The 14887-nt window shown below is 59.3% G+C and overlaps 1 long non-coding RNA gene across 1 annotated transcript; it reads right to left on the bottom strand.

Moving 5' to 3' along the window:
* Positions 1–237: 237 nt before the first annotated feature.
* On the bottom strand, positions 238–1442 carry LOC133263341 (uncharacterized). Its single transcript, XR_009741472.1, has 3 exons — positions 1334–1442; positions 505–565; positions 238–324 (listed from the first exon to the last, which is right to left on the bottom strand). It is a non-coding gene; the product is annotated as an uncharacterized LOC133263341 (long non-coding RNA).
* Positions 1443–14887: the final 13445 nt, after the last annotated feature.

Below are 14887 nucleotides of genomic sequence, written 5' to 3'. Positions count from 1 at the left end.
GCTGACCACAGTGATGAAACCAGCTTTTTGTCCCCTTAATTCCTCTGCCACCCTCCATAGGCAGCACTATGTGCAGCCCTGAAAAGCAAGCTGCCCGGTTAACTGGGCTCAAGTACCACCTGAACTTCAACAGCTGCCCAGAGGAGCTTTCCTGCAGTCGTGGCATTTCCTTCCTGCCAACAGGTTGGCTTGGGTTCGGTTGGGTGCTCACATGTTCTGGAAGGAAGAGTTTGCACCGTAAACCACTTCTTATCAGGAATGATTCAAGAGCAAGAAAGAGCTCAGCTTGACCCAATCACACTCCAAGTGTCCATGGATGGCTCTCTAGAAAAAATGATGATAAAGCTTCATATTTTCAAACTATTTAAAACTGAATGGAGGCCACTGCCAGGTAAGAGCCAGCTCCTCGTGACCTTGCCACAGAACACTTTTCAGGCTGGAGTTGTGATTTCATGTGAACGCTTACAGTCTGCTAAGATGTGTGTAAGATACAGAACCACTCACAAGGCCTGCTTGGAATGATCATCAAAGGACAACCTTCATCACGTAGAGCTTGAGCAACAGACTGAAAAGGGGAAAACCGGGAATGCTGAATACATAGCAGAATTAACTACGTGCGTTTTGTTTCCCACCCAGTCTGAGAAAATGCCCCAAACTGGACTCTGTAGCCTCCTCCCCAAATTTGACTGCTGAAGCTGCAAGACACATTCATGATGTGAGAATCCAGCCTCTCAATGGGATTTGGGAAAAGACTATTCTTTACTTTTCTAGTGACAAAAAAGAAAAGACCTCTTCACTTTGGATCGGCAGGTAAAGCAGCAAGGACTGGGCAATCGCTCCTTGCCTCCCCCTTACTTTTCTCCTAAAGAAGAGTAAGAATTTAACACAACTAACACAGCTTTAGTGCAAGGCGGTTTAGAGATGGGAGAAATCACACAGTACATTTGAGTCCAAAATCAGTTCCACGAAAGACAGACTTCTTTGCCTAGCTAAATTACTGAGGAGCTCTACACAACAGGAGCCTTAAGAACTGCTTTGAGACACTCTGCTCGACTGCTGCGGGGTACTTAAGTACTAAAGGATACTTCTCACAGTACTGCAACCACATGGGTAGCTGCAGATACTCAGTAATCACTGAAAGAGTTAGGGATGGGATGTGCATACAAGACCTTCATCCCCGACCAAATCACTGTCAAAGCGTATGTATGGGACAACTCCTTATATGGTGAGATCAGAATAATTCAAAGCTTTGCTGCAGCTCAGTAAAATCATGCTTATTACACATTCCTTGAAGAAACAAAATGGATTCCATCTCCTCCTGATACACACAGACCTTGTGAGGACTCTTAAAACCAGGTCTGCAGAACTGCTTCAAGTAATTCCACTGATCGGGTTTGTATCTGTAGGAAGCCTGAATATCAATGCAGGTCACAAACCTGCCTGGGCACTGTGAGACCCAAGCTGTAAGGAAAGAAGACACACTGGGGGTAGAGAAGGGTAAGGAAAGTCAGTGCAATCAGAAAGCAAGAAAAAAGGCCACCTGCCAAACTGCCCTGTTCTATGGAATTGCCTTCAGTAATGCTTACTGCAGCATTTGGAAAGGGACACAATGCATTTGCCAGTGCATTTTGAAGGGTCTTTTCCAACCCAAACTATTCTATGATTCTGGGAAAAGAAAATGGCAGGCTCCCTGCGGGGAAAAATCACGCATGAGAGAGAAACACTGTTGGGTTTGCACATTTGGGATGAGGCTTTGCAATATTAAGGTTTTGTAATACTAAGACTTTGCAATATTGGGACTGGGGCTAACCCGGTGCAAACTGCTGCTGTAGTTAAGCAGTAAGGTGGGGTACCATGTGCCTGCCAGAGAGTTATGAAATCAAACCCTAAAAGGAGAGAAAGAAAGAAGTAAGAGGAAGGGGTGTACGAAACTGAGTAAGGGGAGGTGTAACCAGAGGCGGGACAGTTAGCACGTCGATTGTACACGTCAGAGAGGCTGTAAACCTTGGAGTCCCCAACCAGTGGGGTAACAAGGGAGGGAACTTGAGGATGGGAAAGGAAATACAAATCAAAGTTCTGCCTTTGCTGTGCGTGCCTGCTTGCCAGGACACCCGTTTGTGCACAAACGTTAAATAAATAGCTGCTTCACTGCTGTGTCTGACCGAGGCCTGCCTGAACCTAGAGACTGCTTCTCACCCTTCAACTTCTCAGCCACCAAATCCCACGACCCATTCCCTCAGCAGGAGGCTCACCTGAGACTCCAGCTTCTCGCCGCCTTCCTTTTTCTGGGACGCTGCTCTGGGAGGGGCACTTTCTCGCCTGACCTGCTGGAGGCTGCTGCTTCTCTTCTCCCTGCTCTTCACTGGCATCTTCCGCACTGCTTCTCTGGGCTTGTTTCTTCCCCTTTCTCTTCTTTACCCGTCTCTGCCAGGCATTCTCCTTCTCCTTCCTACTCACCACAGGCAAGCAGAGGGGGAAAACAAAGCAGTTGTGTATTTTTTTAACTACAGAAATCCCATGCAAACGTTTCACAGAAGAGACAATCCCCTGCAAAAACCGTGTTTACAAAAACCAGCACTCACAGCGACTGCAGCCGTTGGCGAGGGCCTGTGCTTGAGCTACGGCAGTAACTAAGAGTCACCTCAGTGCAGGACGCGACTCCGTGACGAAGCATGGAGCCTCCCGGACACCTGCACAGACAACACTTGGCCAGGAGCCTGTCCACAGAGCACCAGGACAACCTGGGAACGAGAGACTTCCCCAGAAACAAGGCCTGGAACATTTTCAGTTCATCCTCAAATAACCTCCTGTGACACCACACTCATTTTCAGCCGCACGCACTGACCAGGAAGGTCATACATATTTTGTACTGTAGGGTGCTGTACGCGTAGCCTGTGTACCGGGCCATCCACAGCTATCTCATACATTAAAAGCGCTAGGATTTAAAGGCCATTTGTAGAGCTTTAATGAGAGAAACTCCGTTTAGTTTTTAGATGGCATAAAATTACATGAACAAACCCTAGATCAACTGCTCCCACATCTAAAGCCTTCAGCTCGATGACCAGGGGAAATCAGCAGCAGGGCAAATAAAGGTTCTGGCCCTTCTCAACACACTGAGACTTGAAATGGAAATGGTACAATGGGCTGCTGAAAACCACACTGAGAGCAACGCTTTGGCTTTATTCCGAGAGCAATGCTGACAACACACTGACGTTTTACTTGTACCTAAACTGGGGGGAGTTCTTTGGAAGGGAAGGATCACTGCTCGGGTCGGGCTGGGTATCACTCAGCGGGTGCTGAGCAATTGTATTGGGCATCACTTGTGTTTATTGGCTTGGGTTTTTTTTTCCTTTTCCTCTTTTTTTTTTTTTCTCTCTTCTTGTTATTTCCCTTAGCATTATTATCACTATCACCAGCACTAGTACATTGTGCTTCGGTTATTAAACTGTTCTTATCTCCACCCTCGGGTTTTTCATCCTTCCCTTCCTGCTCCCCATCCCGCTCCAGGAGCCAAAACCCGGCTCAGAGTCACCGACACCTCTGCACAACCCCCCCGGGTGCCGGGAATCGGCTGCCCCAGCAGCACCTCCCCCCCCAGGGGGGAAACAGCCCCCAGGGCCCCCCACAACAGCCCCACTCCATCCCCAGGGCCGGAAAGCTGCGGGACCCCCACAGCTCCCAGCCCCCCATGCCCCGGCTTCGCAGCACCCCACACTCCCAGCCATCTCGCAGCCCCACTGCCCAGCGCTCGCACCCGCCCCCCGCATTCCCCCGCAGCGCCCGGCCCCACTGCCCAGAGCCTCGGGGGGCCGCAGACCCCCAGCCCCGCTCCCCGGGCTCTGCAGCGCCCCCCAGACCCGCGCCGCGCCCGCTCACCCTCACCTCCTCCCGCTCGGCCGCCGCCATTGCCGGCTGCAGCTCCGCCTCACGCCCTGGGCCCGCCTCCGCCGCAGCCAATCAGCGCACGGCTCCCCCGCGCGGGGCACGCTGGGACCTGTAGTCCGGCCTCCGGCACATGCGCACGGGGCAGTGGGCGGGGAAGAGGGGGCAGCGGGACCCCCGTGAGGGGCGGGGCCTTTCCTCATGGAGGAGCCGCCCTCCATGGGATCCCAGAGGCACCGGATGGGCTGGGGTGAAGGGACCTTAAAGCTCCTCCAGCTCCAAGCCCTGCCACGGGCAGGGACACCTTCCACATGGAAGGAGCAGCTTGCTCCGAGCCCCTGTGTCCAACCCGGCCTCCAACGCTGCCAGGGATGGGGCAGCCACAGCTCCTCTGGGCACCCTGCGCCAGCGCCTCAGCACCCTCACAGGGAAGAGCTTCCTGAGAGCTTGTGAAATACGAACTCACTCCTCTAAACGAGGTAACGAGGGTTTAGTGAGGGACAAAGGCAAGAAAGCAAAAGCGACAGCGCTGGGCGCCTGACCGCAGCCAGAGGCGAAAGGGGTTAGCATTTGGTACAGGTTTATGTACTTTCAGTGTTACATCAGTTACATGCATATTCATAATTCCTGCACATAGGCGGGGGATATTATAACGAGCTTCAAGAATTTATTATCACAAGTCTCCTCCTCTTGGCGTCTGCGCACTGCTCTGTGGTGATTGTGAGCAGGGGGCCTGAGGATGAAGTAAACAGTCTTCCTCTTGTGAGCAGGGGTCTTCAAGATGCAGTAAGCAGTCTTCCTCACGGTGTACTTTTCACCTCTGGCACAGGTGGACCCCCCAGCAACCACACAACCAGCTATATCTGTAATTATTCTGATAACTAGCAAGGATTTAAAACAGCGTGACCTTCCTGCAAAATTTGTTGCAGGATGGGCAGACAAGGAGTATCCCAAGCTAGCAGAGCCTTGGGAGGCTCTGTCTCCAAACTAACTGATAAGGATGGTGTGAAATAACTCATTCATGTTTAGTGGGGCCACTAAAGCCTGTTATCTCACCACAGACTTACAACACAAACATTGCTCTTTAAAACTACTTTAGGAGACCAGCGTGAAACAATTAACTCATGTTTAAGTGGGGCCACTACATCCCCCAGACTTACAACATAAACACTGTTCTCTTTCTACAGCCTAAGTTAAGCTAAACAGTACTTTATGTTTTCCAGGCACTAGCTTTCCTTATACCAAGCTTCACCCCCCACCTTCTCTTACCTTTACAAATTCCTTTGCTATGTGACTCCATTTAGATCAAGAGATCTGAACCTTTTTAACTTGCTGTCTGGTCTGGTATCTTTAGCGTGTTTTGTTTCTGTTACTGTAAACTCGTACAGTTATATCCTGCACGTGAGCACACCTATGATTTGAGAAAGCCAATACATTTATGTGTTCATCACAATCTCACCTCAATCCACCTCTGTGGAAAGGAAAAAGGGGATAAAATAAGCAGTAAATCGCAGCCTCCTTGTGACTTCCCAAAGCCTCCGGTTTCAGTTCTAAAGCCTCGTTCGCAGGGTCCCAAGGCTCAGGTTCAGTTTCCAAAGGCTCGGCCGCGGGGATGCTGCTGCCGGGCGGGGGGCGCACGAGCCCGGCCGCGGGGCTGGGCAGGGCCCGCTCCGCCGTTCCCCGGGCTCCCGCGGCCGCGAGACCCCCCCCGCCGGCCGCTCCGCCCGGTGGCAGCGGGCGCCCGGGGCGCGCGTGGACAGAGCCGTTGACAGCGAGGCTGCGGCGGCGGCGGCAGCAGCGGCTTTTGAGCGGCTTCTGAGCGGCTTTTGAGCAGCAGCGACTTCGGCAGCGGCTTCTGAGCGGCAGCGGCTTGGGCAGGAGCAGCGGCAGCAGCGGCAGCAGCACCAGGTGAGGCGGCGGCGGCGGCAGCTCTCGGCGGTCCGGAGCCCGCCCTCCGCCGCTCCCCGCGATGGTGCCTCCCCCGTCCCCCCAGCGTCCCCCCGCAGGGGCTCGCGGCACCGCTCCCCTCTCCCGGTACTGGCAGTGGCGGCGCTGGGCGAGCCGCCGCCGCTGGGTCTGGGTCTGGCGAGGCAGCGCCGGCCCCTGGCGCTCCCCGGCCCGCCCCCAGGCCCCGCCCCGCCTGGGGCCGGCCGGGGGCCGCCGCCACCCACAGGTGCCCGGCGGAGCGCGGACCGGCGGCGGAGCGCGGACCGGCGGCGGAGCGCGGACCGGCGGCGGAGCGCGGACCGGCGGCGGAGCGCGGACCGGCGGCGGAGCGCGGACCGGCGGCGGAGCGCGGACCGGCGGCGGAGCGCCCGCTCCCTCCCCGCCCCGCAGCCTCCCGGCAGCCGCGACCCCCGAGACCCCGGAGCGCGGTGCTGCTGCGGGGGTGCCGTCACCGGCAGCGCGGTCGGGCAAGGTGCCCGTGCTCCTCCTGACCCGCATTGACCCGTCGGCCTATCTGCGCTCCGGGACCGGCGGGGAGCGGCGCGCCGCGGAGCCTCGGCCGGGAAAGGCCGGGAATGATGCGGCTCCGCTCGGCCCGGAGCGCCCGGTGGGGGCCGTCGGGGACCCCGCGCGCAGCGACAGCGGCCGCGTCTGTCGCACGGGGCACGACAAGGAGAGCTTCGAGCGGCTTTACCGCGTGGGACCGCTGCTGGGGAGAGGCGGCTTCGCGTCCGTGTACTCGGGGCTCCGCCTGTGTGACAACAGCCCGGTAAGGGCGGGCCCGGCGGCGGGCCGGGGAGGCGGCGGGGCTCGGCTCAGCTCAGCTCAGCCCAGCGCTGCCCTTGGCTCGCAGGTGGCGATCAAACAAGTGGCTCGGGAGCGCATCTCCTCGTGGGGCGAGCGGGTGAGTGCGCGGGGCCACCGGGACAGTGCGGGGCAGAGCGGGTGGGGGTGAGCCGGTGGGGCCGGCGGGGGGGAAAGTGGGACAGCGAGAGGGGAGTGGGTGTGGAGTCACCAGGGGACACGGGCCGGGTAGGGGTGCACCAGAGCATCCCTGGGGATTGCGGGGGGCACCTGCAGGAGGGCATCAGAGCATCCCAGGCAGGGAGGCACAGGAGCCCCGGGCCAGCATCGGCCCTGCTGACAGTGCCGTGGTCCCCCTGCAGCCCAGCGGCACTCGCATTCCCTTGGAGATAGCCATGTTGAGGAAGGTGCGCTCCGGCTGCAGTGCCATCATCCAGCTCCTCCATTGGTTTGAGCTGCCCCACTCCTTTGTGCTGGTTCTGGAGCGTCCGGAGCCATCGCAGGACCTCTCCGACTTCATCAAAAAATGGAGGTTCCTGCCCGAGGATCTGGCGCGGGGCATTTTCCTCCAGGTGCTGGTGGCTGTGCGGCACTGCCACAGCCGCGGTGTCCTGCACAGGGATATCAAGCCCAAGAACATCATCATCAACTTGGCCACCAGAGAGGTCAAGCTTATTGACTTTGGTTGCAGCACCCTCCTCAGGGACACGGTCTACACCAAATTTAGCGGTGAGCCCACAGCCCAGGGTGCTTCCCGTACCGAGCAGTTTGTGAACAAGAGTCACGTGCTGATGACGAGGTGGCGGGTCACACCGAGTGTGCGTCCCCACGTCCGTGGCGCCACCGGTGCAGCCCCTGCACCCCTGGGGATCCGCGGGCGAGAATCCAGGAGCAGGCGGCATCTGCCTAATGAGGTGCGCCCGTATCCTGTTGTAGGAACACCTTTGTACTACCCGCCGGAGTGGTTCCGCTGGCGCTGCTACCACGGCCGCCCGGCGGCGATCTGGTCCCTGGGCGTGCTGCTGTATGAGATGGTGTGCGGGGTCCTCCCCTTCCGGTGCTGCGAGGACATCGTCAGCGGGCAGCTCTTCTTCCAGCGCCGGATCTCTGTCGGTAGGTACCTGGCTTCGCAGCAGCAGGGGAAGGTCGGGGTTTAGGGGGTGGCAGCTGATCTCCCTTGGTCAGCTGGAGGAGGTGGCCCATGTCCTGCCATCCTGCTCTCCTCCAAACCGAGTCATGGAGCAGGAGGTCTGGGTGCAGCTCTGAGCGCACCCAGGCCTGGGCGCTGCGGACGGTGGCACAAGGTAGGCAGGAGCCTCCTGCAACTGAGCGGCAGTTCCCGGATTCTCCCCAGAATGCCAGCACCTCATCAGGTGGTGCTTGTCCATGAGAGCTCGCGACAGGCCATCCCTGGACGATGTGTTCAACCACCCTTGGCTGCAAACATCCACTGCCCCAGGAGACAGCCGCCCTCCACCCTCACAGCCTGAGCCAGCAGCTGGGCAAGTAAGCTGGGGGTGCCTCATGGGGGGAGTGTGGGGTTTGGGGGTTTTGGCAGGTTGGGTTTTGCGGAGAGCGGGTGGTTTTGGGTGTTTGGGAGTTTGGTGAGGTTGGGTGTTTTGGGGGGACTTTTGCAGTTATTGGGGGGCTTGTGGGGATTGGTTTCTGGGTTCTTTGGAGAGCAATAGGTGTCAGAGGGACACCTCATAAGAGTTATATCTCCTCCTTGTAGCTGGGGCAGTGGTGAGGTTGGGCTTTAGTCTGAGGATAACGCTGGTAACACACCGATTGTATAGTGGTTTCTGATTAGCACTTACCCCGAGCAAGGCTGATTCAGTCTCTCATGCTCTGCAGTGAGGAGAGACAAGATCTGACAGCAAAGCAACAGACAAAGCGGCTACTCCAACACCCGCCACGAGCACTGCAGCTACTCCAACACCAGCCACAACCACTGCGGTGACACCAACAATGGCAACAGGCACCGTGGCTACTCCAATGGCAAGGACTGTCACTACAGCTACAACTCCAGCAACATGCAGTGCTGCTATTCCAACCAGGGCAAAAAAAAGAGTGTGGCTACTCCAAACTCAGTGACAAGCACTGAGGCTTCTCAAACCCAAGCCACAAGCACTGCAGGTACTACAAATACAGCGACAGACACATCGGCCACTCAAACGCCGAGGACAGGCACTGTGGCTGGTGCAACCCAATTCAACATGCCCTGCAGTTAATCCAGCCCCAGGCACAAGCACTGCAGTTACTCCACCACCAGTTTTAAGCTCTGCAGCTACTCTATCTCTGGGAAGGAGCAATGGCGCTACTGTAAGGCCTGCTATGTATACAGTGGCTACGTCAACCCCAGCCACAAACACTGCAGCTACTCCAGTGCAAGCCACCACCACTGCAGCCTCTCCAACGCCAGTGACACACACTGCTGCTCCTGGAGCCCCATCAACAAGCAGTGAGGCTTCTCCAGTGCGAGCCACAAGCACTGTGGCTTCTCACTGCCAGGCACAAGACCTGCGTCTTCTCATTGCCAGCCACAAGCCCTGCGGCTACTGCAACCCCAGTGACTGGGACAGCGGCTACTACATGGCAACGATAGGCATAAACACTGCAGCTATTCCAGCCACTGCAACAAGCACAGCAGCTGCTGCAGTGCCAGCCAGAACAATGGGGCTACTCCAATGCCTGAGACAGACACTGCCGCTACTGCAACCTCATTGACGAGCAGTGAGGATTCTCCAACCCAAGCCTCATGCTCTGCGGGTACTCAAAGTACTGTGACAGACGCATCAGCCACTCGAATGCAAAGGACAGGCACTGTGGCTACTCCAGCCCCATCAACAAGCACTGTGACTAATCCAACCCCAGGCACAAGCACTGCAGTTGCTCCACCAGCAGTTTTAAGCTCTGCAGCCATTCCGACTCTAGGAAGATGCAATGGGGCTACTCTAAGGCCTGCAACATACGCAGTGCCTAGATCAACCCTACCCAGAAGCACTGTGCCTTCTCCAACGCCACTGACAAACACTGCTGCTCCTCCAACGCCATCGACAAGCAGTGAGGCTTCTCCAACCCAAGCCCTAAGAACTGTGCCTACTGCAACCATGGCAGCAGGCCCTTGGGTTACTCCAATGCCAAGGACAGGTGCTGCGGCTGCTACAACTCGAAAAACAGGCACTGCAGGTATTCCAACCACATCAACAAGCAGTGAGGCTTCTCCAGTGCGAGCCACAAGCACTGTGGCTTCTCCCTGCCAGGCACAAGACCTGCGTCTTCTCATTGCCAGCCACAAGCCCTGCAGCTACTGCAATCCCTGTGACTGGGACTGTGGCTACTACATGGCAACAACAGGCATAAACACTGCAGCTATTCCAGCCACTGCAACAAGAACAGCAGCTGATGCAGTGCCAGCCACAGCAATGGGGCTACTCCAATGCCTGAGACAGACACTGCCGCTACTGCAAGCTCATCGACGAGCAGTGAGGCTTCTCTAAACCAATCCTCTTGCTCTGTGGGTACTCCCCATACCCACAACTGCCCCCAGGTGACCCTCAAGTAACCTCCTACACCCAAAACTGCTCCCAAGTGACCCCCTAGTGATACCCAGACCAAAAACAGTTCCCCAAGTGTCCCCCAAATGAAATCCCAGACCCACAAGTGCCCTCCAAGTGACCCCAAAGACCCAGAGCTGCCCTCCAGTCATCTCCCAGACCTACAACAGCCCCACAACTGCCCCCCAAGTGACCACTCAGACTCACAACTGCCCCCCAAGTGACCCCCCAGGCCCACAACTGCCCCCAAGTGACCCCCAGACACACAACTGCCCCCAAGTGACCCCCCAGACCCACAACTGCCCCCAAGTGACCCCCCAGACACACGCCTGCCCGCCAAGAGAGCTCGCAGACCTACCTCTGCCCCACAAGTGTTTACCCAGTGACCCCCAGAGCCATAACTGCCCCCAAATGATCCCCTCAGCCCTAAAATTGCCCCCCTAGTGGCCTCCCGGACCCACAACTGCCTCCCAAATGACCCCCCAGTGATTCCCCAGACCCAAACCTGCCTCCCAAATGACCCCCAAGTGACTCCCCAGACCCACACCTGCCTCCCAAGTGACCCCCAAATGACTCCCCAGACCCACAACGTCCCCACAAGAGATCTCCCTGACCTACAACTGTTTCCCAGCTGACACCCCAGTCAGCCCCAGACCCACAACTGCCCCATGTGCTCCCCAAGTGATCCCCAACACCCACAACTGCCCCTCACTGCCCCGCTCCCATCCCGTTCCCATCCCATTCCCACCCCGCTCCCATCCCGCTCCATCTTGCTCCCATCCTGTTCCCATCCCGCTCCCATCTCGTTCCCATCCCGCTCCCATCCGAGCTCCTTCCTGTTCCCATCCCTCTCCCATCCCGGCTCCATCCCATTCCCATCCCGTTCCCATCCCACTCCCATCCCGGCTCCATCCCGTTCCCATCCCGGTCCCATCCCGGCTCCATCGCGTTCCCATCCCACTCCCATCCAGCTCCCATCCCGCTTCCATGCCGCTCCCATCCCGTTCCCATCCCGCCGCTCCATCCCGCTCCATCCCTTTCTCATCCCGTTCCCATCCTGTTCCAATCCCACTCCTACCCTGCTCCCATCCCGCTCCCACCCCGCTCGCATCCCGTTGCCATCCCATTGCTATCCCATTCCCATCCCAACTCCATCCCGCTCCCATCCCGTTCCCATCCCGCTCCATCTCGTTCCCATCCTGTTCCCATCCTGGCTCCATCCCGCTGCCATCCCAGCTCCATCCCGTTCCCATCCTGTTCCCATCCTGGCTCCATCCCGCTGCCATCCCAGCTCCATCCCGTTCCCATCCTGTTCCCATCCTGGCTCCATCCCGCTGCCATCCCAGCTCCATCCCGCTCCCATCCGGCTCCATCCCGCTCAATCCCGTTCCCATCCCGGCTCCATTCCATTCCCATCCCGCTCCCATCCCGCTCCCATCCCGTTCCCATCCCGCTCCCATCCCGTTCCCATCCCGCTCCTACCCCGCTCCCATCCCGCTCCCATCCCGTTCCCATCCCGCTCCTACCCCGCTCCCATCCCGCTCCCATCCCGTTCCCATCCCGCTCCATCCCGTTCCCATCCCAGCCTCATCCCGCTCCCATCCCCCTCCCATCCTGCTCCCATCCCGTTCCCATCGCGCTCCCATCCCGGCTCCATCCCGCTCCCATCCCGCTCCATCCCGTTCCCATCCCAGCCCCATCCCGCTCCCATCCTGTTCCCATCCCATTCCCATCCCGGCTCCATCCCGTTCCCATCCTGCTCCCATCCTGGCTCCATCCCGTTCTCATCCCGCTCCCATCCCGCTCCCATCCTGGCTCCATCCCCCTCCCACCCCGCTCCCATGCCGCTCCCACCCCGCTCCCATCCCGGCTCCATCCCGCTCCCACCCCGCTCCCACCCCGCTCCCATCCCGGCTCCATCCCGCACCCATCCCGCTCCCATCCTGCTCCCATCCCGTTCCCATCCCGCTCCATCCCGTTCCCATCCCAGCCTCATCCCGCTCCCATCCCCCTCCCATCCTGCTCCCATCCCGTTCCCATCGCGCTCCCATCCCGGCTCCATCCCGCTCCCATCCCGCTCCATCCCGTTCCCATCCCAGCCCCATCCCGCTCCCATCCTGTTCCCATCCCATTCCCATCCCGGCTCCATCCCGTTCCCATCCTGCTCCCATCCTGGCTCCATCCCGTTCTCATCCCGCTCCCATCCCGCTCCCATCCTGGCTCCATCCCCCTCCCACCCCGCTCCCATGCCGCTCCCACCCCGCTCCCATCCCGGCTCCATCCCGCTCCCACCCCGCTCCCACCCCGCTCCCATCCCGGCTCCATCCCGCACCCATCCCGCTCCCATCCTGCTCCCATCCCGTTCCCATCCCGCTCCATCCCGGCCCTATCCCGCTCCCATCCCCCTCCCATCCCGTTCCCATCCCACTTCCATCCCAGCTCCATCCCGCTCCCATCCCGCTCCATCCCGTTCCCATCCCGGCCCCATCCCGCTCCCATCCCGCTCCCATCCCGTTCCCATCCCGCTCCCATCCCGGCCCTATCCCGCTCCCATCCCCCTCCCATCCCGCTCCCATCCCGTTCCCATCCCGCTCCATCCCGTTCCAATCCCAGCCCCATCCCGTTCCCATCCTGCTCCCATCCCGGCCCCATCCCGTTCCCATCCTGCTCCCATCCCGTTCCCATCCCGCTCCCATCCCGCTCCATCCCGTTCCCATCCCGCTCCCATCCCGCTCCCATCTCGGCTCCCATCCCGTTCCCATCCCGACTCCGTCCCGTTCCCATCCCGCTCCCAGCCCGCTGCCGTCCCGTTCCCATCCTGCTCCCATCCCGGCTCCATCCCGTTCTCATCCCACTCCCATCCCGTTCCCATCCCGCTCCCACCCCGCTCCCATGCCGCTCCCACCCCACTCCCATCCCAGCTCCATCCCGCTCCCATCCCGTTCCCATCCCATTCCCATCCCGCTCCCACCCCATTCCCACCCCGCTCCCATCCCGCTCCATCCCACTCCCATCCCGTTCCCATCCCGCTCCATCCCAGCCCCATCCCGCTCCCATCCCCCTCCCATCCCGCTCCCATCCTGCTCCCATCCCGCTCCCATCCCATTCCCATCCCGCTCCATCCCGTTCCCATCCTGGCTCCATTCCATTCCCATCCCGCTCCCATCCCGCTCCCATCCCGTTCCCATCCCGCTCCCATCCCGTTCCCATCCCTCTCCTACCCCGCTCCCATCCCGTTCCCATCCCGCTCCATCCCGCTCCCATCCCAGCCTCATCCCGCTCCCATCCCCCTCCCATCCTGCTCCCATCCCGTTCCCATCGCGCTCCCATCCCGGCTCCATCCCGGCCCCATCCCGCTCCCATCCCGTTCCCATCCCGCTCCCATCCCGGCCCTATCCCGCTCCCATCCCCCTCCCATCCCGCTCCCATCCCGTTCCCATCCCGCTCCCATCCCGGCTCCTTCCCGCTCCCATCCCACTCCATCCCGTTCCCATCCCGGCCCCATCCCGCTCCCATCCCGTTCCCATCCCGCTCCATCCCGTTCCAATCCCAGCCCCATCCTGTTCCCATCCTGCTCCCATCCCGGCTCCATCCCGTTCCCATCCTGCTCCCGTCCCGTTCCCATCCCGCTCCCATCCCACTCCATCCCGTTCCCATCCCGCTCCCATCCCGCTCCCATCTCGGCTCCCATCCCGTTCCCATCCCGACTCCTTCCCGTTCCCATCCCGCTCCCAGCCCGCTGCCATCCCGTTCCCATCCTGCTCCCATCCCGGCTCCATCCCGTTCTCATCCCACTCCCATCCCGTTCCCATCCCGCTCCCACCCCGCTCCCATGCCGCTCCCACCCCACTCCCATCCCAGCTCCATCCCGCTCCCATCCCGCTCCCATCCCGTTCCCATCCAATTCCCATCCCGCTCCCACCCCGTTCCCACCCCGCTCCCATCCCGCTCCATCCCGCTCCCATCCCGTTCCCATCCCGCTCCATCCCAGCCCCATCCCGCTCCCATCCCCCTCCCATCCCGCTCCCATCCTGCTCCCATCCCGCTCCCATCCCATTCCCATCCCGCTCCATCCCGTTCCCATCCCGGCCCCATCCCTTTCCCATCCTGCTCCCATCCCGGCTCCATCCCGTTCCCATCCCGCTCCCATCCCGCTCCCATCTCGTTCCCATCCCGCTCCATCCCGTTCCCATCCCGCTCCCATCCCGCTCCCATCTCGGCTCCCATCCCATTCCCATCCCGACTCCGTCCCGTTCCCATCCTGCTCCCATCCCGCTGCCATCCCGCTCCCATCTCGTTCCCATCCCGTTCCCATCCCGCTCCCATCCCGTTCCCATTGATACAGAGGGTTGACCAATGTACAGGGGGGTAGTACAGGGATATTGTACAAGGGGGTTGTACAGGGGGGTTGTACAAGGGGGTTAGAGGAATTTGCTTGCTTAAACAAAAGTATTGTCTGTTGTAAATGCCTGCTAAGCAGAACAAAGGCACCTGGTCCTATTGATAAGCAAAAGCAGACACCTGGTCCTATTGGTAAGCAGCTATTGATAAGGAAAAGCAGACACTTGGTCCTATTGATAAGCAGCTATTGATAAGGAAAAGCAGACACCTGGTCCTATTGATAAGCAGCTATTGATAAGGAAAAGCAGACACTTGGTCCTATTGGTAAGCAGCTATTGATAAGGAAAAGCAGACAC

The sequence above is a fragment of the Pezoporus flaviventris genome, unplaced genomic scaffold (genome assembly GCF_033815535.1).
Source record: "Pezoporus flaviventris isolate CSIRO_AGI_PZ_B2104156 unplaced genomic scaffold, CSIRO_AGI_Pfla_v1 ptg000289l, whole genome shotgun sequence".
In the NCBI taxonomy this organism is placed as follows: Eukaryota; Metazoa; Chordata; class Aves; order Psittaciformes; family Psittacidae; genus Pezoporus; species Pezoporus flaviventris.
This window is presented reverse-complemented; position numbering and strand designations above follow the sequence as displayed.